Below are 24,923 nucleotides of genomic sequence, written 5' to 3'. Positions count from 1 at the left end.
AAAATCAAGAAAAAAGAGCCAAAATCATAACAGCAAATTGTTCAATACTGCAATCAAGGCCAGAATTGGAAAATCATTAAATGATTCAAAGTGTAAATTGTGCAAAGAGGCAGAAGAAACAGCAGCTCATATATGCAGGTCATGCAAGAAGATAGCACAAACTGATAATAAACAAAATAACACAGTCACCAGAATGATTCACATCTATTAAAGTTATCATGTGCTAGTAATAAAAAAAATTGATGGGAACGTAGAGTTGAAAAACTGTCAAAAGATGAACAGATTAAAATATTATGGAATTTCCAAACACAAATTGATAGAGGTCTTGGCTCATAACATACCAGATTTAACTGTGGTTGAAAGGAAGAAAGTGTGGATAATTGATTTTGACAATACCAGGGACATACAGTAGAATAGGAGATAAAGTATTAGAGAAGATCATAAAATGCAGATCATCCTCAACTTATAACAAAATTCCATTGATCAATTATAAAAGGCTTGTATCCGCACATAAACTACGCCAATAGATTATGATCTCCTAGGCTTTTGAGGAGAACTCGATGTGAATGAAGGCCAACACTAGTTAAAGAAGTGATAGCTATGATTTGACATTTTGTGTAAATAATAATAGGATTACAAAATAGACAAAGTGATAGAAAACTAGGAAGCTCAAGTGCTTTAGTTTTAGAATTCCAACAGGTAAGAACTGGAGAAAATGAGAAAAAAACCAAACAAATCTGCAAATAGAAATAGAACAACTACGCCAAAAAAAACCAAAAATAGTTCCACTAGTAATAGGTATATTGGATTCAATCCCAAAACCAAAACAAAATAACTATAAACCAGTTGCAAAAAGCAGTTTCACTTGGAATAGTTTACATCCTATGCTGGTATAGAATAGAATTCTTTATTGGCCAAGTATGATTGGATATACAGTACAGTACAAGGAATTTGTCTTTGGTACACATGTTTTCAGACTACATAAAAGAAAATATACATTTGTCAAGAATCATGAATGATGATTAATTATTGTCATAGGGTACAAATAAATAATCAGGAAACATAATCAAATATCAATATCTACCTATTCAAGGTCCTTGGGAAGGAATGCCAGATCCAGTCTAAATACCTGGCTGATTGTACAAACAATCTATCATAATAGATTATTTGGATTTATGGGCTATATGATGGCATGAGGCTGGATGGTATGTGATATGCCACACAACCCAAATACTGTATAAGTAAAAATTAGAAAGAATTATGATACTATTTAAATAAACAAACACATAAATAAATAAATAAATAACTTTTATTAACATTTTTGTACTTATAGCCCAGTGAAAGCTAAGGCAGTTTATTGAACATTTAGAGAATCTTGGTTGTATTAATTTCTATCCTGGTCTTTACTGTTAAAGGTTTCTAGAGAAGTAAATCTCTGTGGTTAGATTTACAACCTACAAGGATAAGACACCGAAGGAAAAGTTGATGGAGTGGACAAAGCAAAACAAGGATCTCAGTCAACAGTTATTAATGTTTAATGATTCTTCCAATAATTGTGAAGAAACTGAGGCCCTCAGGCAAGGTTAAGAATAGATGGTGATGTTGTTCTTGCTGACAAGTTAGAGAGAGGGGAGGCCCCTGTAGAGCTGGTAGCAATCTCAGAAAGTGGATATGTCACTTCTTTGCTGCCTTCTGTCCCCTTCAGCTTTACTAGGAAAAAATGATAGAAGTGATAATAAATAATAGTAAATTAACAAATATATTGGCATGTCTGGGTTGTTCAAAATGTCCATAGATAAAACAGAGCAACCAAGAAGCTTTCCTTCTGTGGAAAGACAACTGCTAGGTCATGATTGAACCAAAATGTATGTATAGGCTTCCAAGAGCTAACAGGCCTCAAATGAATTGCTATATAATAAAGTAGCAGCCAGAATGATTTCCTAAGGATAAGATAATATTTGTTTTGGGACGAGTGCTTTGTGCAATACAAAAAGAGTGCTTAGTTTATTTTGAATTTTGTGATAAAGAACATTGTTTTGAATTTTCAAACGTCTGTGTGTGTCTGAAATTTGTACCCTTGAATTTTCGGGAGGCTCCTAGCAGAGAGCCCGGCAGAACACAGATACATACTTTTCTTTTAATTAAATTTCCTCCTTAATGTTCCTTCAAAAAGTACACCCACCACCAATTATATTTCTAACTTATTAACCATTATGCCAAAGTGCTTCCTTCTTTCTTTATACATTTTTCTATAAACCAAGAAAACCTTGTATAGCCAATCAGGTGTTAACAAAAGAAAAATCAAAACAAAACAAAACATAAACATATATGAATTTCAGACTTCTTCTCCCCCTCTAAATAGTACGTTCCCATTTTGTTTTTTACTTTAAAACAAGGTATGTGCAGTGTGCATAGGGATTTGTTCATAGTTTATTTTATAGTCTGGCCCTCCAACAGTCCAAGGGACAGTGAAATGGCCCCCTGTGTAAAAAGTTTGGGGACCCCTGCCCTAGCTCAACTCCAATGCGCATGTGTGCCGGCCAGCTGATTTTTGGCTTGCGCAGAGGCTCTGGGAAGATGCTTTTGGCTTCCAGAGAGCCTGGGGGGGATGGGAGAGGACTTTTTTACCCTCTCTCACCTCCAAGGAAGCCTTTGGAGCCTGGGGAGGGCGAAACACAAGCCTACTAGGTCCACCAGAAATTGAGTAACAGTCCGTTTCCGGCCTCTAGAGGGTCTCCAGGGGGTGGGGGAAGGTGTTTTCGCCCTACCCAAGCATTTAATTATGGGTGTGGGCACTCATGCATGCGCGATAGAGCACATGCATGCTCTTTTGGCACCTGAGGGGAAAAAGGTTCGCCATCACTGTCCTAGGACTTCTTGGCTCTTTCTCTTTCAGCAATCTTCTGGCTTCTTTAAGGTGTTTTCTGAGTAAATTCTCCTTTTACTTCCCTTGTATAATTTGCTATTGAATTAGAAGCTCTGGAAGACAAATGAGAGCAATTTATCTTCAAGGTCATTTGTTTCCCCTTCATGTCTAGTCTAGCATAAGTTTGAAAGTGAGTATGTTTTTCTGCCTTTATATAATTTCACTATTGGCATTTTTTGTGATAATAGAATCTTATCTGAATCATTTAATGTTGATAAACACAATATCTAGGAATATTTCTGTGTCTCAGTTTTGATACATATCTTAACTTCCCAGCACAACCTATTTGCCTTTACCAAGATTAAAATATGTAAATTTAAAATTAGAGAAGGGATACTTCCTTAATACTGTATATCGCTTTTAACAATGAAACTGAATTATTAACCATAATCTTTTATAAAATTATCATTAGACAACTAGCTGCTTCTACATGCCAGGAAGAGACAAACGTTTTTACATCAAATCTGCAATTGATTCAATGTATGACTTTTAAAAATACTTCACATTGACATTAATATTTTCAAAGAATTGTATTACTGTTAGAAAATAAATCATAGCTAAATTAACAATAATGTGATCTGAATTTTGCATAGCCACTGTTAAAATGTCTGATAAACAAATTTGTTTCGTTATACAGTACTTTATTTTGGCCTTGTTCAAGTCCAGCCCTTGAATCAAACTATAATTAAGAGGAATGTTTTGGTACTTGTAGTTTAATATATGCAGTACATGTCATGCAAGCCTTGACAAACAGCTTAGTTAGATTTAAGTGATTATTGGTCTTTCAACAAATGAGGTGTATTATAGTGCAAAAGAAACTAAAAGTAGATCCATTTCTGCCTCTGAATCTTTAATATTATTACCTTCTTTCTGGCATTTATTTCTGACATTTTCTATGAAGATGTAGTGGTATAGTGATGCTGATCTCTTACCTGAATGTTTTTGCTAAATTCTATAAAACATAAATCAATCTAAAAATAAAGGTTAGATATTATAAAAGTTGTTAGCATATTGATGGAAAAATAGGGGCTTGATAGTCCATGTCTGATTGGTACTGTCAGTCGGTGTTGTCCTCCTCCTCCTCCTTTTTCTGTCATATCCGTCATTGGACGTTGGTGATCCTATTTTTATTAACAGCTGCACAAAAAGTGCTGCTGAGTTTTGTCCAAACCAGTCCCTTAGATTTGAGGCCATGACGTCTTCTTCCACCTGGACTTCGTTTGCCTTCAATCTTTCCTTGGTTAAGGCTGTTGCCCTTAATCCAGAGTTTCTCAATTATTTTTGGTTTATTTATTTATTGGATTTATTTATTGGATTTGTATGCCGCCCCTCTCCGCAGACTCGGGGCGGCTAACAACAATGATAAAAAACAACATGTAACAATCCAATTTAATAAAACAACTAAAAACCCTTATTATAAAAACCAAATATACACACAAACATACCATACATAACTTATAATGGCCTAGGGGAAGGAATATCATAACTCCCCCATGCCTGGCGACAAAGGTGGGTTTTGAGTAATTTGTGAAAGACAAGGAGGGTGGGGGCCGTTCTAATCTCTGGGGGATTTGATTCCAGAGGGCTGGGGCCGCCACAGAGAAGGCTCTTCCTCGGGGCCCGCCAAATGACATTGTTTGGTCAATGGGACCCAGAGAAGGCCAACTCTGTGGGACCTTATCGGCTGCTGGGATTCGTGCAGTAGAAGGCGGTTCCGGATGTATTCTGGCCTAATGCCATGTAGGGCTTTAAAGGTCATTACCAACACTTTGAATTGTGACCGGAAACCGATCGGCACCCAGTGCAAGCCGCAGAGTGTTGCAGAAACGTGGGCGAATCTAGGAAGCCCCACGATGGCTCTCGCGGCCGGATTCTGCACGATCTGAAGTTTCTGAACACTTTTCAAAGGTAGCCCCATGTAGAGAGTGTTGCAGTAATCGAACCTCAAGGTGATGAGGGCATGAGTGACTGTGAGCAATGACTCCCTGTCCAAATAGGGCCGCAACTGGTGCACCAGGCGAACCTGGGCAAACGCCCTCCTCACCACACACACCCTAGGAAGAAGTAAACATTTCAGGAGGCCCCAACTCTCCAATCTGAGCCCCAATAGAATTTTAGTGTTAATATTTATCATTTTGCTTATTATAAGCTGCAAGCAAACTATTGGCTGGGGAAGGCTGCTCTATCCACTTACCTGGGAGTAAATCACACTGAACTCAGTGGAGTCTGTTTTCGGTTAGGCAGGCATAGGTTACCATGGTTAGGGCCCTCTTTTGACACAGGGCCAGGCCAGCTTAACCAAGCTAATGTTTTGGGGTCGCCGGCCTGGCCCATTCTGCCAGGCGCTCATAGCAAATGGTGTGGAAGGAGGCTTTAGGGTGTCATTCAAAGCTTTTGCCCACCTGCAGAGGATGCCCACCTGACTGACGTCTCTTCTGGGCTTGGAGCAGCGTGCAACTGGGAAAACACACCCCCTCCGGGAGAAAGGGGAGAGGGGCCACACATGTTCCCTGAGGTCACACACACGCCCCCCCTGGTATTGCTCTGCACCCCACCAGGAGGGTGCCCCATTATTTGAGAAGCACTGTCTTAACCAGTCTAAATGCTAAGCAGATGTGTCCATATTGTTAAGTCATAATCATACAATATGTGTATGATTCGATTGTGTGTTGTTTTTTATATATTGGGGTTTCTTTTTTGGACTTTTTAATCTAAAACTGTAATTTAGATTTTTAAATATTAGATTTGTTACTATGTACTGTTTTTACCATTGTTGTGAGCCGCCCCGAGTCTGTGGAGAGGGGCGGCATATAAATCCAATAATCTAATCTACAATGTGATGTTTCTTTTTGAAGTACTAAAATATAACAAGCATGGTCTATAACTGTGACAGCAAACCTATGGCACATGTGCCACGGGTAGCAAACAGCGTCCACTCTGTGGACATGTCAGTTGTTGCCCCACTTCAGCTCCGCCATGCATGTACCTGTACCTCCCACCAGACAGATGGTCGTCAAGTCTCTGTATGTGTGGGGAGGCGGGGCTTGTGAGGAGGCCATGCACACATGTGGGGGGCACATGTGGGGGGGTCACATGTGCATTGCATTTTGAGGACTTGGCCGCAATAATGTATGAGTTTGTCAACTGTGGAGTTATAATAATGGACTCAGCCTTCCATCCTTCCAAAGTGGGTAAAATGAGGACCCGGATTGTGGGGGCAATATGCTGGCTCTGTTAAAAAGTGCTATTGCTAACACGTTGTAAGCCACCCTGAGTCTAAGGAGAAGGGCAGCATTTAAAAAAAATCAAATAAATAAACAAACAAACGAATGAATGAATGAATGAATAAATAAATAAATAAATAAATATGAAATGCTAAAAACCATATAATAAAAGCCATACCGTCACCTTGGGTTTTAATACCTTAAAACCCTTAAATTAATACATGTATGACTTAGCACATGTTGTTGAATAACTCCCATCATACACCATTATTCTTTTAGGGAATTGCTGGAAGATGTAGTCCAACAATATCTAGATTACTTGTTCTTTGTGGGCGCACAAACATATCCGAGGTGGGTTCCTCCTGTTTGGAACTGATTCTAAAGAACTGGTAGTATTTTGGCAGCCTGGTTTGCTACAACCAGCAGCGACCCAGCCCTGCCATGCCCCCAAGCTGCTTTTCCTGGCGGTGCCTATGGCGCCACCATCTTGTTTTTAGCTTCTGCGCATGCATAGAAGCTTTTTAAAAGTAATGCATGTCCACGCGTGCGCGCTCCCCCAGCACATCGCTGAGCAAACCGTCAGCAAGTCAATGTCGTTTGGCGGGCCTAAGCGGAGACCCTTCTCTGTGGGGGCCCCAGCCCTCTGGAATCAGCTCCCCCCGGAAATTCATACTGCCCCCAACCTCCTCGCCTTCCATAAGAGTCTGAAGACTCATTTATGCCACCAGGCCTGGGGCCATTAGATTCTTGCCATCTGGCCAATGAATGTGTTGAGAGAATATTGAGTGTATGGAATGATTTTATTTTATTTTTTTAATGCTTTTTTGGAGTTTTAGATTTTTAATTGGTTTCAAGATATTATATATTGTTTATTATATGTTGTGAGCCGCCTCAAGACCTCAGAGAGGGGTGGCATAGAAATCAAACAAATAAATAAATAAATAAAATAATAAAATAAAATAAAATAATAAATTAAATTAAAATAAAATAAAATTAAAATTAAAATTAAAATTAAAATTAAAATTAAAATTAAAATAAATAAATACCACGTATCAAGATATATCTCCTTTTTATTATGTTATTACTAATTAATATTGCTTTGCTTAGCAACATAAATTCTGGTCCCAGTTGTGGGTGTACATTGAGGACTACATATTTTAGACTTAATTTTTTAAAAATTTCAAAACCTTCAAAACTCTACTTTAAAATAAGTCATACAAGTAGTGCTAAAATTATTCTTGTTGAAATCATGCCTCTTTTCCGTTTTCATGGAAATATAAAATAACTTCCAGTTTCTGAAAATATGAAGGTTCCTGTGGAAGCTGAATTGATGATAGCACCATGTGAATTCCCTCTAAAAAAATTAGTGAACAAAGCATGCCATATCCGTAACGATACCCACGAAAAAGCAATATGACAAGAAGTGACAAAGGAGGCATAGCTATAATGTCAGGGAAGATTCTATTTTTTTAAAATTCTTTAAATGTTTGACATTGAAAAAAGGCTGAATGCAATTTCTGAGCAAAACTGGAAAAACCAGAAGCATCAGTCTGTGACTTACAAAGAGACCTAGTTGTTTCCAAACCGTCATTAAGCTTAGCAAAAACACAAAACCCCTTTTTAATCCATAAATATCCCTAGGAGATTTAAAAATCGGGTGCTGGAGTCAGTCTGAAGTTACTTTTATATAAAGAACTTTACCAGATATTCTTGATAAATGTTGCCTCAATAGTTCTTGTATCCAGAAGTTTATTTCAAGTAGGCATCCCAAGAAAGACGTTTCATAGAATTTGTTAGCATTGCTTTTCTCCTTGATCTGAATGGATAACAGATTCTACCAAAAGCAGGCAGTCTCTGGGAAATTTAGGCTACACAAACTATACAGGTTTTTTAGTTGAACCCAGAAGCTTACCAGCCTCTAATACAGTTCCCTCGGGAGACATGGAGCATAATCAAAGCTTGGCACGCTCATAACTACTCAATTTTCTGATAGTCTTCAAGGGGTTCTCACTAGTTACAGCAACAGGTGTCCTAGAAGAGTTTTTTCGTGCTTTGTTTGAGAGATGCCAGAGATAGAGTCTCTGCTGTTTTTGTATGCAGAATTTATACTATATGATTGAACTACAGATCATCTAAAACCACGTGCTGAATCAAACCTGGGGGATCTTTTTAAAAATTGCCTATTGTCTATTTTCTATAGATGATGGTCTATTTTTGCTGCTTGACCATTTGTCAGCAATAAGTTGCTAAAAGATTTTTAAAAATTCACATTCTTGTTTGGAAATCTCACTATTATTCTAAAGCTTTTCTAATTGTTTAGATTTTCCTATCTGAAAGCTCAATGAGAAAATTTCCTTGGGATTGAAAAGGAAGTACAGTATAGGAAGGCAGGGGAGCTGCCAAATGCTGGGCAAAAGATGAAGGAATGAAATGGAAGAGATTTCATGCAGAAACCCCGATCAGCTTGCAATTATATAAATACAAGTTATCACAGGTTATCAACACTCTCTTCTCACTTGAAATAAATTTCAAAAACATTCTTATTAAATTGAAGGAAACTGGCAGGAAAAAATATATTCTTTTTTGCATGGAATTGTACATTTTAAATATTCCCCGTAACCTAAGAGATATGAATAAAACTGATCCATTGTCCTGATTTAGAATGTTGGATTGTGCAATGCCAATCCCTTATTTTTATCACCAACAAATTGTGGTTCAACATATCATATACAAACTATCCTGCATCTGATAGAAAATGTTCAGTTTTGCTCCAGGATTAAACAAAAGGATTAAATAAAATTGGCATCTTGTAAGGAACATTGTTTCCCAAACTATCAGCAATAGTAATACTTAGGTACACAGTGAAACCAGAAGAGCTGTACATCCATTAAATAAATACAATTTATTAGAGTGCAATGTGGTATTTCATTCCTCATTATTAAGCATGACTGAGAATTAGACCTTTTAAAATCTTGGTATGATAAGGAGGCTACTCTGAGTACTGGGTTCTCCTCCAAGTAGATTAGTTCTGCTGCATGATTGTGAATGTCATGTTGATCTTTCACTCAACTTCTAACTAGATGGGTAACTTGAGATGCATTGCTTAATTTTCTGATTGGAAAAATGCTTGTAATCCTTTGGGCTTCAACTGGAATAGTTTGGAATGTAGTTGTAAGAGAATTGAGAAACTCCTTATTCTAAGTTTAACAATGTGAGAACTTTGTACCTTTGTTCCCATGTCTGTAGTGAAGATTGATTTGATTTTTCTAGTGTATTCCAAAATGTGTGCCAAGAAAATTGCTTGGAATTGTGCTAGTCTGTGTCTGTAATAAAGATCGAATTGAATGGCTTGGAAAAGTTGAATATTGCTTGGCCTGCATGACTTTTTTCAGGCAAAGTCTAGCTTGCCAGGAACAGACATGAAATTGGTGGAGCCAGGGTAAATTTGATTTAATTGAATTGAATTAATAATAAACTCATTAAATGCAAATGACTTTATTACTCTTCATGTATTAAATTATTTCCCTTAGTATCTAACTAAAATGATAGCTTTTAGAAGACTTTGAGGACGAAAATCGCAGATTAAAGTTCTGCATAAACAATCAGAAAATTTCACTTGAGAATCCTAGTTTCCTATGTTGTTTACAAATGACATAAAGGTTTTATTCAGGTCTCACCTTTGTATTTTGTTATCATAATTTCAAATACTAAATTGACTTTTGGGCAGCAGCACCATAGATGGAGAAAGTGAACCATGGAGATTTAGGGAAGTTAAGCCTATGGAGCAGGGGTGGTTTCTGGATTATTCTGCTGCTAGTTTGCTCAGGGATACGTGGTGCAGGGTGCATTGTGTACCATGAACGTGTTTCATGGCTCTGGATGCACATGTGCAGTACTTTTTAAAGAGCTGCGCATGCGCAGAAGCAAAAAACAAGATAGGCACTGCCAAGAGAACTGGCTTGGGGGTATGGCAGGCCTGGGTTGCTGCCAGTTCCAGGTGTATATAAGCACACAGACCCACTGCTATGTGCACATAAGCGCACAGACCTATTGCTGCTTAATATTGGCACTACAGTGGTACCTCGAGATACGAGTTTAATTCGTTCCGGACCTGGGCTCTTAAGTCGAGCAGCTCTTATCTCGAACAACTTTTCCCCATAGGAATTAATGTAAATAATTTTAATTGGTTCCAGCCCTCAAAAAACTCACAAAGTTAGTCTAAATTATGCAGAAAGACATGTTTTTAATGAAGAAATGTACATGTACATATAAATGAATAATGAAGTTTCTTTCACTTAACTTGTAAACTTTCTTAAACTTTTAAATTTACATATGTTCAACTTCTCTGCCACCCAATCCTGTAGGACAGAGGTCCCCAACCCTTTTTCCACCAGGGACCGGCTTTAAGCGATCAAGAGAGGAATGGGTGAATGAATGGACGGAGGGTGGGAAGGAAGGAAGGAAAGAGGGAAGGGACAGGAACAGAGGAAGGAAGCAAGGAAACTTATGAAAGGGGAGAGTAAGAGAGGAATGAGTGAAGGGAGGGAGGGAGGGAAGAAGGTGGGAAGGAGAAAGAAAAGAAGAAATAGAGGAAGGGAAGGTAAAAGAGAGAAAGAAAAAGAGCAAGAAAGAAAGCAAGAAAGAAAGAAAGAAAGGGGGAAGGGACAGGAACAGAGGAAGGAAGCAAGGAAACTTATGAAAGGGGAGAGTAAGAGAGGAATGAGTGAAGGGAGGGAGGGAGGGAAGAAGGTGGGAAGGAGAAAGAAAAGAAGAAATAGAGGAAGGGAAGGTAAAAGAGAGAAAGAAAAAGAGCAAGAAAGAAAGCTGCAAGCACCCCCCCGAGCCCCCCAGGCCGGCTGCAACCTTTTAAAACACGCGCGCCGCTTCACAGCTGTCTCCTGAAGCCGAACGCGGAAGTTAGCGTTTGGCTTCAGGAGACAGCTCCTTGGCGCTTGTATCTCGAATTTGGGCTTGTAAGTAGAACAAAAATATATCTCCCCTCCCAGCTCTTATCTCGAGTTGCTCTTAAGTAGAGCAGCTCTTATGTCGGGGTTCCACTGTACTAGGGTTTCACATTTAGCATGATTGACAGGTTCTAAGACTCCCTGAGCTTTTACCCTATCTAATTCTTTGTCGATCAATGGCTTAAGTGCAAAGGGGCCTTAGCCTTATCGGCTGTGTGTTGGGGTCTAAATTAAAGGAAATTGGGGTGCCCACATACTTGCCCAGCGCTGAGTCGAAGGTATCCTGGAACTCCTGTAACAGGTCACCACAACTGCCCATAATTGTCTTCTCATCTTGAGTCACCTTCATTTGGAGAGTTCTGAACCAATCTCGACCCAGTGGGCTTGGAATGTGGTCACGGGCTATTGTCAGCAGTAGGCTTGTTTCTTGGTCATCATATTTTATGGTCATCCTTTTGATTCCCAACACTGGGATTCGGTTTCCTTGGTGGTCTGAGATCCTCACCAGGCTAAGGTTAGGCATGGTCCGCTTGGCAGTTTCTCAGGACACAATCGTTATTGATGAGCCCTTATCTATCTGCATCTCACAGGGGGAACCTTCCCCTACACAGTAATGTAGATCGGTGCACTGTTCTGATCCTTCACTTAGTTCACCCTGATCAGGCAAGGGTTCCTCGTCGCCGATGCTACTGGTATGCTCCCGGAGACTGGCGCGGGCGCGCACATGTCAGTGCAAGATTCGGCTTCTGCATATGCACAGGAAGCGAAATCTTGTGCGAGGATGCTCATGCGCACAAGATTTCTGGCAATTTCTTTGCTTTCACGCAACACCAAAAAACAGTGAAATCTTGCATGCATGAGCATCCTCACGTGAGATTTGGTTTCCTGCGCATGTGCAGAAGCCAAATCTAGGGTGGGCGCATGCGCCCGCTGGTCATGTGAAGCTACGCGTGCAGCTCAATTTTCATATCACTCTATAGAGTGGCCCATTCCAGTAGCAACTCACTACTGACCCTGATGTAATTTAACCCTGGTTGGGGAATGTAGCTGCTGGCTGATCTGTTTAGGCCTCTCTCATCTCTCCTCGGCTCAGTCAGGTAGTAGTTTCACCCGGAACCTCTGGACAGAAAACACGGTGCTTTGCAAACTCTCACTATGTGTCCAAATTTCCAACATCTGCGGCAAATGGTGTTGCGAAACTGGCAATTTGCTTGGGGGTGCTGCCCCCCACAACTAAAACAAGACCCTGGTTTCCGCACCTCCCTTCTGGGGGTATTATTTTTTTATTTTTTTCCTCCACACCTTACAGAAATACAAATTCATATACCTTCAAATTAGAAATACAATACAATATAGTATCAATTGCTAAATTCTTAATCAAAATTCTTAATTATTTATCTATTTTGTTTTAGTATACATCATTTATCTTGTGCTACCTCCTTTTCTAATTTTGTCATCCGGATTTCAAAGATTGTTTTCTGTTCTCATTCGGGTTCAAAATGCTATTAGCTATCAAAATTTCTCTTGACTATTTGCTTTTTTCTACTAAAACTATGCCATAGTGCTTCAGTTCATTTCTTATATTCTTACTTATCTCATTCATGTTTTTTTAACCCTCATTTAATATGACTGCCCTTTACAAGGAAACTTCCAAATTTACTTCTCTTCATACAACAAGAAAAAGAAATATTGGTTCATATCATGCCTTTGATCTAATTATAACAATAGCAATATGGGGGGGGGGGAAGGTTATTATTAAGAATTTAAATTATATTATCTTCTTTCTTTGCTTAAACATTATATCATTCCTTTCATTTTACAAATAGATCATTTCTAATTAACAAATCATAATGATAGTGTAACATATTTTTCTATTTATTTTTCACTGAAAGTATCTTCTATGGCCCATGTAGTATATCTCTTCGTTGTCTTCTTCACATTCAGGTTGTTTAGCAGCAATGTCCTTTTCTTGAATCTTGCAAACTTCAGGACCCACTTTTAATTGGAGTGCTCCTTCGGCGCAGGGCTTCAGCAGCCTTATTAGATGTCTAGGCTGCCCTGGCTTCCTCTACTGCTGCCTTCAGGATTAACTCATCGCTCTTCGCTAGGAGTCTTTTTTTGTAACCTCATATCATGCGCCCCACGAATGAGCTGGAAGAGTAGTGCTTCATCTAGATTCTAAAATTTGCAACGGATTGCAGCTTTTCTCAGTTCAGCCATTGAGTCATTTATGCTTTCTCGTTCCTGCTGCAAGCGATCGCTGAATTCGTACCGGCTAACAAATTTTGAAGGTGCCGGATCATAGTGCTTCTTGAATACCTCCTGTAGCTTCGTCCAAGTAACTATTTTTATAGTTTTGGGCTCCATTAATGCTACTGCTCTATTAAAAACCTTGGGCCCACAATGGCTCAGGAACATGTCCATCTTCCTGTTATCTGTAAGATTCACCAAATAATTAGCTCCCAGGAAACAGCAGAATCTTGCCCTATAGTTGTCCCATGATTCATTTTCTCTATCAAGTGGGGTTGGCAGATGGTAGGGTGACATCACAATGCTCTAGTTGGCTGCTGCTTTTTTGATCAGTTTGAATCTGGCGCCTTGTGGTCCGACACTTCCTTCCAGCCGGGCTGCATTGCCTTTGTTTAAAAATCTTCAGTATCCCACCTCCACCATCGCTACTGTTGATTTCAGATACTGAAGAAGCAGGAGACTGGCAGTGAGACTTCAGCTCTTTATTGGTTATAGTGAGCAAACATCAGTCCCTGCCTGCTTTTGGCAGGTGTTTAAATAGGGAGCTCTTTTGGGAAGGAGCCAATCAGAATTTCCCTGCTCCACTTCCTTGTCGGACTGGAGTGAAAACTTCCCAGCTTCTCGCCAAGTTATTGCCGGTTCTATAGAACCACTCCCAACCAGTAGGAACCCACTTCTGCCGTGGAGTGTTTAGGAACCGGGGGACATTTTTTCCTTCCTTGAAAGTGTTTATCTGAAGGAATATTTGTATTCTCTGGAGAAATACAGAGGATAATTGTATATTTTTCCAAAGCATGATATCTAGAGTGTTCTGTCACCTGAAAATGAATTTTCTTTTGAAGACTGAAGTTGCTCAACTGAAATAAAACGTACCAGAAGAAATTGCATATAGCTGCATCTTTCTGTAGTATGGAGATGTAAATATGCTGAGTAAGATCAAGGATTTCAAAAATCATCCCTATCAAATAGACAGTATATAATAACTGCTGACACCCTTTTCCTTTTCGGCCTATTTAAATGCTGCAATAGTAAAACTTCAAAGGATTTTATTTTCAACTGCTATTTTGAAGTGCTAGTGTTTTACATATAATTTTCCATCAGCCTAAAAACAAAAGTATTTCTACACACTAGTTTGACAACTAGTTTTGGGGAATGACATTTAAAGGTCTCTTATTTGTTTAAGAAAATGTGAATGCAGTTCCAGAGATTTGGATCTGTTAAAAAAAGTTAAAAACAGGAGTGTTTGCAGAGTATGGTCAAAAAATATATATTTCACATCTTAAGTCCCTAAGATATTTATGCATGTATTTTTCATTTAAATGTGATGAATTACTTTATTTTTAGAGTATAAGACGCACTGGGGTATAAGATGTTTTAGAGGTGGAAAACAAGGAAAAACGTATTCTGAACCAAATGGTGTAGTAATATATTATTTACTAAAATACCAGTGTAGCAGAATACTTTTTACAAACATGTATACTTTTTACAACTATGTACATTTTTTACAAACTTCAAACTTGACAGGTTTAAGACTTGTGGACTTCAACTCCCAGAATTCCTCCCCCAGTCATGCTAGCTCAGGAATGAGAGTTGAAGTCCCCAAGTCTTAAACTTGCCAAGTTTAAGGTTTAAATACCCTTGCACCTCTAATCCCTAACCCAAAGTGTTGTGTCCGTAATGGCTACCTTGTTTCAAATGTAAATAGTTTCGTCCTGTTTAAAGCGCTGTCTGAGCCTGAGTCAGGAAGTCGCTCCTGATTGGCTCAGACGCGGCTGCTCCTTGCTTTGGCGGGAACCGCAAAAGTATAAAAGAAGCGGTTGGCAACTTTAAGACTGGTAGACTTCAACTCCTAGAATTCCTCCTCCAGTCATGCTAGATGGGCTAATTAGAAGGCAAAAACAGCCCCATTTTTTTTCAAAAATGGGGGCATTTTGGCCATTCCCCAGCACCCAGGTGTTCTCTGCAGGCAGGAGGTGGGGCTTCGGGACAGGAAAAATGACTGCATTCGCTATGTAAGACCTACTGACATTTCCACCCTTTTTTAGGGGGAAAAGATGTGTCTTATATTCTGAAAAATAGGGTAACTTTAAATGACTACTATATGCAGTGAATTTTTTTTTTTAAAAAAGATCTGATCTTTAAAGAATGTTAAAGTTCTTTCAGAAGTGTTCATTTATTCGATTTTTATTTATTTATTCAATTTTTATGCCGCCCTTCTCCTTAGACTCAGGGCGGCTTACAACATGTTAGCAATAGCCCTTTTTAACAGAGCCAGCATATTGCCCCCACAATCCAGGTCCTCATTTTACCCACCTTGGAAGGATGGAAGGCTGAGTCAACCTTGAGCCGGTGATGAGATTTGAACCGCTGACCTACAGATCTACAGTGTTGTTGTTTTGCCACTGATACACAATAAACTCACAACTGTTCATTACTGTTTTTGTTAGGCAAATAATAAAATTTAGTACAGTATCTCCAAAGAAGCGCTGCTTTTAAAGGCCGGCATGTTTTCCACATACAACTACATAAGCGTGCCTTGCACTTACACGCATCCAAAATGGGCCGCATAGGAACTCCTGGGAGGGGTGGGCAGGGCGGGGCCAGCCAGGAGTGGAATTTGGGGATTCTCCAAACTGCATCTTAGCTAGAGTTTCTTCCAAACCCTCCATGAATCCCCAGCAGCCCATCCCTGATTGCTTCCTGAGAAAAAAAATATTACAATAATGATTCTTTAAGGTTGCAATATTATTTTTTTCATAAAAGGAAATGTCAGTTGAAGAAGAAAGCTGAAACATATCTCAAAAAGCTATTTAAAAAGTATTGGAAGAGTTGACAAAGCATTGAAACTTAATATAAAAACTTCCAGTGAAATGTGATGCTGATAAAATGACATGTGAAGAAAAGTGTCATAAAAGGTAACCAAGAATTAATTGTAATGTCATTCTCTTTTAAAAACAAGAGCTAAGACTGACATATTAACCAAAAGCAGAATCAAAGCACCAAATAGAGTATATTATATTTTCTCTCCTAACTTGACATTTCTTTTTATTGAAAAAAAAATAGAGTTCCATGACACTTTAAAGAGATGACACTATGGAATAAGTGTTCGTGGGAGGCAATAATTTTCTGTCTATATACAGAAATATTTTTCACGATCATAGACTTTTGAAGGCTGTTTACAAGTACAAAAGAATACATATCAAAAATATTAATATAGTATCAATTTTTCTCCAGTACAGTGGTACCTCTACTTACGAACTTAATTCGGTCCGTGACCAGGTTCTTAAGTAGAAACGTTTGTAAGAAGAAGCAACTTTTACCATAAGAATCAATGTAAAAGCAAATAATGCGTGCAATTGGGGAAACCATAGGGAGGGTGGAGGCCCTATTTCCTCCCAGGAGATTCCTAGAGAGGCCCCACGGAGGCTTCTCCCCGCCTTTTCTGGCTCTGTTTCCTCCGAGGACATTCCTAGAGAGGCCCCACAGAGACTTCTCCCCACCTTTTCGGGTTACAGTTTCAGAGGTTCAGGTTTGTAAGTGGGAAATGGTTCTTGAGCAGAAGCAAAAAAATCTTAAACACCTGGTTCTTATCTAGAAAAGTTCGTAAGTAGAGGTGTTTGTAGGTAGAGGTACCACTGTAGAGCACTAGGTAATTGAATACACTTGGAGGCCAAACATTATTTCACATCCCATGGAAGCACTGGCAGGTTCATGTCTGCCTTAGGGTTGCTTTACCAAACGAGTGCTTTTTTGACATTCTTTGCCCACGTGAGTGCCATTTTGTGAAGACATCCGCGATAGTTTCAAAATTCATACTCCTCCAAAACAACTGAGGATTTCTGCTTTAGTGTTTGCCAGCCCTCTGATGTTCGTGATGGGCCAAGGAGTCTCCCTTAACATTTGATGAGCTTGTTGAGATATTTTTGATGCTTCAAATAACCGGGACCCAAACGATCAAAACTGGTATTCTGAGAAATGCCCTGGCAATTAGTGTATCTGATAAAGATGTAATATGATAATGGTAAAGGAAGGATGACCCAGTTATTCACAACCCATGGTAACTTTGACAGCACAGTTGTCTTCAAAGGCAGTTCTACAGTATTTAAAATACATTTTTGTAATTCAGTATGAATAAAACTAGGGCATGCTGTAAAGCAGTATCGGTGTGGTATATAAAGACAGTAGAGTGCCCCCACCCTACTGGCCTTCTGAAAGGCTGTGAAGACCTGGCTTTGCCAGTTGGCCTGGGGGCCGTGAATACTACCATCTGTCACGGCCAAATTGTGTTGATAGGTAAGAATGTTTAGTTGATTGGATTGTTTGTGGGTTTTACAATTGGGGTTTTATTATATTCTTATTGCTTTAGTGTTTTTAGAATTCAATACTGTTGTGTTTGGGCCTGGGCCAGCCGTTGCTCCCACAGATGGGAGAGACGCGGCACACACTGAATGCGAAAGCCTGGCTGACAGCCAGGAAGATGTGGCAGACAGCCCGGAGGACGAGGCCACTGGTACGCAGGATTCAGCAGACAGCCCAGGGGATTTGGCATACAGTCCCTCAGACAGTCTTTCGTCTCTGGATACTTCTGCAGATCAATATATTGATCTGCATAGCAGAAGAGCTATGCAGAGAAGGGATCGACTGAAGGAGTATTACAAGTCATCATAGTAGCACCTGGGCTGGGTGTGGTTCTTATACTGAGGGCTGGGTGTGGTTTCCTTAATGAGGGCTAAAGGGATAAAAGGGAACAGAGGCCCAAGGCAAACTGTGGCTGTTTATCTGTGTTATTTTGTGGTTCCTGCTCTGAAGTTTCTGTTCCGTGCCGTTGGGAGTTTTCAACCCAGCTTTTTCAAACAAGTGGGAGGTGAAAACTCTGGGACTTGCTGTTTGCTTCAAAGATTCAAAAGGACTCCTGAAACGTCTTTACTCATTCCAGGTTGTCTTTGTTTGTTTTTTCCTGTGTTTTTGTATGCGGCTGAAGTAAGCCTTGCACTATCATTGTTTTTGGACACTAAGAACTGTTTTGAGTAACCCTTTTTTGTTTATTTAATACAAGTTTGCTGATTAGCAGAGCAGGTGTGTGTTTGATTTTTTCCCCTTGGACTATTACGAATTGCCTGAGCCAGTCAGGCAGAACAAATACCAACTTCTTCTCACTATTGGTACAGTGGTACCTCTACTTACGAACTTAATTCGTTCCGTGACCAGGTTCTTAGGTAGAAAAGTTTGTAAGAAGAAGCAATTTTTCCCATAGGAATCAATGTAAAAGAAAATAATGTGTGTGATTGGGGAAACCACAGGGAGGGTGGAGGCCCTGTTTCCTCCCAGGAGATTCCTAGAGAGGCCCCACAGAGGCTTCTCCCCACCTTTTCTGTCCCTGTTTTCTCCCAGGAGATTCCTAGAGAGGCCCCATGGAAGTTTCTTCCTGCCTTTTCCAGTTACAGTTTTGGAGGCTTGGGTTTGTAAATGGAAAATGGTTCTTGAGAAGAGGCAAAAAAATCCTGAACACCCAGTTCTTATCTAGAAGAGTTCGTAAGTAGAGGCGTTCTTAGGTAGAGGTACCACTGTATTGTGTCGTATTTTTATACTGTTGTAAGCCGCCCTGAGTCCCACGGAATTGGGCGGCATAGAAGTCAAATCAACAAATAATAAATAAATAATAAATGCTATTGCTATTAGAACTGAACATCTATTGTATCTTTCTGGAAGTTCAAGTAAGCTTTGGTTTGCCTTTTTTGTTTGTTTGTTATGCAGGGGGGCTGCCTTATATATATATATATTTTTCTCAGAAAGTAGATTTTTACTAATCTTTAAGGTAACTAGCCTAACATTTCAGAAATTGTAAAGTAATCCTATTTTCTTGATTATGCTTGGAATAGTTTATATTGCAGCAATTTTTCAGTTCTTCCCTTTCTAGATGATCTTTTCTTAATATTTTGAAACTTTTGGGAGCTTGCAAAAACTGAGATGTTTCTACAATCAGTTCTGGGCTGCTCAATACAATTTCTTGTTAATGGTTCTTTTTTTAACAAAAACAACCATCTGCATAAAGTATTCTTTCAATCCAAAATGGCACCTTTGATTTTTCTAAGAAACTAAGGCTACCATTTTTAATTCTATGAATAGTTACTGTCAAGAGGGAAATTATTGGGTTACTCCAGACCCCCATTTATTTGGTGTATTCCAGGCCCCATCAGTAAAGAAATATCATATTTTATGGTATGACCTCAACAACTTTCCTTGTTTGCCCTCTCAGACCTGTGATCTAGTGTCCCCTCCCCTGATTTCTGTAGAGCTTCAATCGTGTTGTCCTTAAAAGTAAAAAAAGCTATTAAGACCTGAGTTTTTTTTTCAAAACTTAGACAGGGCATTGTGACTATGCATGGTCTATCTTGTTTTGTATTACAATATTGGTTTTCCAGAGAGGTGAGCGATATTTTCTTACTGCATGTTTTAAACTTGTTTTTTTTAAACTGTAAACTGCCTGGAGTTGCCTTGGTGATTGAGAGTGTAATAAATTGAACAAATAAATTAATTAGGGCCCTACACTGAAAAACGGCTCCTGTGCTCTATACGTAGGTCAACTGAAGACCTAATCAAATCCCATTTTTATAACTCTCCCAGCTTCCATAATTACTGAAAATTGCAGTGTGTTTTTCTTTCCTTTCATTTGAGACAAAACACTCAAACCTAATCCAAAGCAATAGGTTTAACTTAAATGAACAACAATTTAAAAATTCAATTCGTTAGTGTTAAATTAAACTTTAATGTTAAATTTTAAAGTGTTAAACTCGAACACTTTAAAATTCTCCTGAAAAACCAAGACAAAAAAAATTATCACTCCATTCTGCATAGTTTACTACTGTGACCCATGCATGCATAAAAAAAACCCCAATGTTAAGTATTGCTTCCAGTTCTCAAATGGTTCTCAATTTTGTTACAGAACTAGGTTGCTTATGGTCATTTGGAGTAACATGTTATCTGACGATCTAATGGGGAAGAGAGCTTACAGAAATATACAGAAGGTCACTGTGCTCTGTTTATTGGGACAATATTGACCTCTCTCCCAAACTGGGGTATTTAAAAACTCTGATCTCTTATCCTCTTTCCATTTTCTTCAGAGCTTGCAGTTCGAGATTTCTTGGATTCCAAAAGTACAGTGGTTGTGTATTTACAGATTGCACAGATAAGGTCTTTGTACATTTGATTCTGCACAGGTAGCCTCCTTGTGCACATACTAAGTTCCAAGTGTGAATGGCAATTGGGAACAAAACCTATACCAAGTATTTAATGAAGTCTGCAGCTCAATACAATACAGGCTATGACCTCGCAAGGTTGCTGTAGGAAAAATGGGAGGAAGAAGCAGTATTGGGCGTGTTTGCCACCTTCAGTTATTTATAAATAAAAATAAAGGGGACATAAACAAACAAACAAACAAGGTCCCTTTTCACTGTTCCTGTTGTTTTTCTAGCATGTCCTATGCAGATAAAATAAGCCTTGAATATACTGTATATGTATATATACAGTACATTGTTATTGATAAAAAAATTCCAAAATAACATATTTAATTTCCTGCACTTTAAGGTCCAAGCCATTTTCTTTGTTTTAAGATAAGGGTGATGATGATACAAAATACTTAGCAATAGGCTTAATTTCTCTTTTTGTCATACAGTTATGATCAATTTTCCAGCTGACTGTATTTGCTTTCAGTGTTAGTTTTAACTCCTGCATAAACATCCCTTTCCTGGCTTCTGTTGGGAAGGTATTCGTTTTCAAGGTGATTAGCTGCAGAGAACACTTCGCCCATGTAACAGCTGTTCTTCCATATGGATGTACACAGCAAGGTCCAAGAAACAAGATTAAACCAGGTTAGAAAATGTAATGGGAGACTAAAGGTGTGGGCTTGATCGATCCTCATGAAATTCACATCTTGGGGAAAATAATATTTACCCCTAGAGCTATCTTTTGTTGTTGTTGCTGTTTTGCTTAAAATTGGCTTTATGTGTTCCTTACAACCCTAGATTAATCTTTAAATTGGGAAGCCGGAACTCCCCACTCTGCTAGCTTTGAACCAAGTGTTCTTCAGACAATATAATTTTTATTTAACAATAAATTTAAAGCTTGGTTTATATCTTCTAAGAATTCTGTAGATTATTAGAAAGAGAGAGTTATTGTGGAATGGCTTTAATCAGGGTTGGGGAGGGATCTTATTTTATTTATTTATTTTATTTATTGGATTTGTATGCTGCCCCTCTCCGCAGACTCGGGGCGGCTAACAACAATGATAAAAAACAACATGTAACAATCCAATTTAATAAAACAACTAAAAACCCTTATTATAAAAACCAAACATACACACAAACATACCATACATAACTTGTAATGGCCTGGGGGAAGGAATATCCTAACTCCCCCATGCCTGGCGACAAAGGTGGGTCTTAAGTAATTTGCGAAAGACAAGGAGGGTGGGGGCCGTTCTAATCTCTGGGGGGAGTTGATTCCAGAGGGCCGGGGCCGCCACAGAGAAGGCTCTTCCCCTGGGGTCCGCCAAACGACATTGTTTAGTCGACGGGACCCGGAGAAGGCCAATTCTGTGGGACCTTATCGGCCGCTGGGATTTGTGCGGTAGAAGGCGGTTCCGGATGTATTCTGGCCCAATGCCATGTAGGGATTTAAAGGTCATTACCAACACTTTGAATTGTGACCGGAAACCAATCGGCAGCCAGTGCAGGCCGCGGAGTGTTGCAGAAACGTGGGCGAATCTAGGAAGCCCCACGATGGCTCTCACAGCCGCATTCTGCACGATCTGAAGTTTCCGAACACTTTTCAAAGGTCCAGTCATCTCAAAGTTTCTCAAAGAGCTCAAAGTAAGCTGGAGATAGATCAATACTAAGGGTGCTATCTATGCATTGTAGTTCAGTTCACATATTCCTGCCGTACAATGTGTTGCCTATAGATTTTTTTTTAAACAAAACTAGATCAGTCTGAAGTAAGGGCAGCTGCACAGGTGGCAGATGCAGTCTTAGCATGCTTCCCATGTGGAGCCAATCATGCATTCAGATGGCAATGCTTGTTATGCCTGAAGTCATTCTTTGGCACAGCTGTATGTTTTCTTTCTGTTGACTCAGAACTTAGACAACCTGACCTAATAACCATTATTTTATTTGAAGAAGGTAATTATTTAAACTTCCTGGATAGTTGAAAGGTTTCAATCCAATATTAGGGTAGCCATGTAAGTTAACTACATCCAACCTGCAGTTACAGTCATTAAACCCAAAGTGCTCACCATCATACCCATTTGTACTTTTCCTCTGATTCCACCCATGGATGCAATAAAGTTTTCAGGCTATTTGTAGCTTGGTTAGCCAAGCTTAGCGTAACATGCCCACATTTTATAGTCCAAAGAAATATCATAATACATATGCAGAACAATCTGTAAAATCTCTGTTGCAGAAATCCAGTGATTGATTGATTTAGCCAGTAAAAACATAGAAATATGGTACTTAAAAGGACTCGGCTCATTTCCTAGTCCTTCTTCTCTGCCCCCCAGTTAACAATTTACAGCATGTTGGCAAGGAAGTGGAAGAGATTTTTATATAGCAATAGCAGACTTATATACCACCCCATAGTGCTTTATAGTGGTCTCTGGGTGGTTTATGGAGTCAGCATATTTCCCCCAACAATCTGGGTCCTCATTTTATCATCCTCGAAAAGATGGAAGGCTGAGTCAACCTTGAGCACTGTCAGGATCAAACTCCAGGCTGTCAGCAGAATTAGCATGCAATACAGCAGTCTAACCACTGTGCTACCAGGACTCTGCATTTATAGTGTGTATGCATTTGCATTGATGCTCAATTGATGCGCAATCTTATGCTGTTTAGATTAGAATACTGTACTGCAAGACACAGATATATTTTGAGTGTTCATCCATTTAGAACACTAAAGAAATAGAGTTATTTTTCTTTCTCAGGAAAACTCCACATCTGGGGTTTCAGGGAAGTGTTTCATGAATAATGTGCATTGTTATGTTAATCTCTATTGTCCTAGAATAAATATAATTTTGTTTGGTGAAATATTTAGGTCTTAAAGGGACCAATGCAAATTAAAATGGTATTGAAGAGAGGCAGTTACAAGCACACGTGATATTAAAACAAACATTTTGGTCCTAGATCTTTAGTGTTCTCTTTTTCAAGTTGTGTTTGAAAGATTTCCTGTATCATTTTGAATCAGAAACTACATAACTTCCTGAATGTGTATGGGAGAAACGGAAAGCAAGTTGAGTGATAATATGAAGTTAATGTATTTGTTTAATTTAGCAATAGCACTTAGACTTATATACCACTTCACAGTGCTTTATAACCCTCTCTAAGCAGTTTTACAAGTCAGCATATTACCCCCAACAATCTGGGTCCTCATTTTACCCATCTCGGAAGGACAGAAGGCTGAGTCAACCTTGAGACTGGTGAGATTTGAACTGGTGAACTACAGCCAGCAGTCAGCAGAAGCAGCTTATATTATACCACACTGTCACCACTGCACCACCAAGGCTCATTTGGGCAGTAATGCCCAAATTCACAGAAATCCTTGCATAATTGGTAACAATTAACTTTGGAATTGATGTTGATTCTTTTACCCACACCTACTGACAAACATTTATAGTACTAGGCTTACTCTTTAGATGTCAGATTTGGCTTCAATTATTTTTGACATTGGGATTGTCTAGTTTGATTGCTGTAAAATCCACCATTACTGGCATACAATAGGCACATATAAGGTCAGAACTGAAGCAAATGAGCCAGGGTGGTGCAGCAGGTAGAGTGCGGTACTGCAGGCCACTGAAGCTGACTGTAGATCTGTAAGTCAGCGGTTCAAATCTCATCACCGGCTCAAGGTTGACTCAGCCTTCCATCCTTCCGAGGTGAGTAAAATGAGGACCCGGACTATGGGGGCAATAGCCTGGCTCTGTTAAGAAGTGCTATTGTTAACATGTTGTAAGCCGCCCTGAGTCTAAGAAGAAGGGCGGCATAAAAATTGAATGAATGAATGACGGAAGGAAGGAAGGAAGGAAGGAAGGAAGGAAGGAAGGAAGGAAGGAAGGAAGGAAGGAAGGAAGGAAGGAAGGTCTGAAGTTGGGCTGATTGTATTATGTCCTATTCTATTGCTACATGAGGAAATATGGAGATAGCTTTGGAATCTAGATTTCACAGTTTTGTAGTATGGTCAGTAGCACAATCTGTTTCTGTTGATTACTAGGCATATTAGGATAGTAGTTGTGTGTAAAAGAGCTAGAGGTCTGGTCTTCAACATCCAGGAAACTACTAGATGGCAACCACAAGTTAGTTTTCTATATCTCTTGACTATGTATAGGGGTCCTCTCCCATCCACTCAAAAAAGTCCTATATCCTGCAAGAAAATGCCCGATGCGTTTTCTGATAGTGATTGTGGTTTAGTATGTTAGATACTATAAAACTGCAGTTTTCCTTCCCTGCTTTGGTTAAATGGTTACCTCTGTAGAAACCATTATAGATTTAGAAGTAACTGTTCTAGATCATGAAATGA

The 24,923-nt window shown here is 39.2% G+C and overlaps 1 protein-coding gene across 2 annotated transcripts in view; it reads left to right on the top strand.

Annotated features, from left to right (window-relative positions):
• ELAPOR1 (endosome-lysosome associated apoptosis and autophagy regulator 1) overlaps positions 1-24,923 on the top strand; it is a 70,386-nt gene that overhangs the window by 5,939 nt on the left and 39,524 nt on the right. The window lies entirely within an intron of this gene.

This window comes from Erythrolamprus reginae, chromosome 3, assembly GCF_031021105.1.
Source record: "Erythrolamprus reginae isolate rEryReg1 chromosome 3, rEryReg1.hap1, whole genome shotgun sequence".
Lineage (NCBI taxonomy): Eukaryota > Metazoa > Chordata > Lepidosauria > Squamata > Dipsadidae > Erythrolamprus > Erythrolamprus reginae.
Note: the sequence above shows the minus strand (reverse complement) of the source record. Positions and strands in the feature narration are given on the sequence as shown.